The sequence below is a fragment of the Crinia signifera genome, chromosome 6 (assembly GCF_055691185.1).
Source record: "Crinia signifera chromosome 6, ASM5569118v1, whole genome shotgun sequence".
In the NCBI taxonomy this organism is placed as follows: Eukaryota; Metazoa; Chordata; class Amphibia; order Anura; family Myobatrachidae; genus Crinia; species Crinia signifera.
This window is the reverse complement of record NC_139222.1, coordinates 738577-739617: the sequence shown is the minus strand read 5'-3', so window position 1 is coordinate 739617 and position 1041 is coordinate 738577. Positions and strand designations below refer to the sequence as shown.

Genomic DNA, 1041 nt, shown 5'->3' with positions numbered 1-1041 from the left:
AAAATACTGATATACCTGTAACAAAAGTACCTGTAGTTAAACAGAATTTGTTCAATTAGCATGAATATATAAAATACAGAGTACAGGTATATAATTGTGGATGCTTGACACACCAAATAAGACGAGAAATTTAGGAATTGAGAAATATGTATCAATCTGTCTCCGTCATATAATTGTAATCGAAGGTCACTGCCCGAGAGTGGGAGGTAATAATAGAGGGTCACTACCTGACAGTGAGGGGTAGTGGTGAAGATTTAAGGGTGTGGAAGATGCGGAAACTATAGATAGTATAGTGAGATTGAGCTGAGTCCAGAAGGTGATCTCCTGCCTGCAACTTAATTACAACACCCGGTATTCCCAAAGGGTCTTCCCAAAGGTACTAGCCGGGCCCATCACTGCTTAGCTGCTGAAATCGGAATGGGTTCAGGCGATCCAGTGTGGTATGGTAGTAATATTATTGGCACGCGAGGGGGATACCAGCGTTGAGGCTCAAATGAAATAAGGTGCTTCTGCTGTCAGAAGCGCCGTCAGTAATCCACCCTGGTGCTCACCTGCATTGCAGGGGGGATGGATACGACGCGACTGATGAGAGAGCACTGAAATGAGAAGTGATCAACACAAATGGTGGGCTGGTGTCAATGATGCGGACCTTAACCTCTGCTGTCCATCATCCACCTTAGGTGTCCAATGATGAATGAGAGAGTCAGGGATTGCTGATCCTGTCCCAGAAAGAGAAAAGAAAAATATATGTGGGGCAGCACAACCAATGATGTTGTTGCTGATAATAAAGTGAGGTTTACCAAAAGTAGCAGGATACGCCTCTGACACACCCCCAGCCTCCGTCTTCTACGCTGGTCACTACCCGTCATCTGGAGCAGCGGCTCCCGTCATCTGGCGCCGGGTGCCGCTTCCCCTGAGCTAAGTACCGTCTCTCCTCTCACCCGCTTTGGGGGGTTTCCTGCCTTAGCCCCCCGCACACTTTCACCCCTAACGGCAAATTGATACTCTGTACGCCAGAGACAGCCCCTGCAACTCAGTGCC

General features: G+C 47.9%; 1 pseudogene; it reads right to left on the bottom strand.

Moving 5' to 3' along the window:
- Positions 1–336: 336 nt before the first annotated feature.
- LOC146011730 (5S ribosomal RNA) lies at positions 337–454 on the bottom strand (annotated as a pseudogene).
- Between the last annotated feature and the right edge of the window lie 587 nt (positions 455–1041).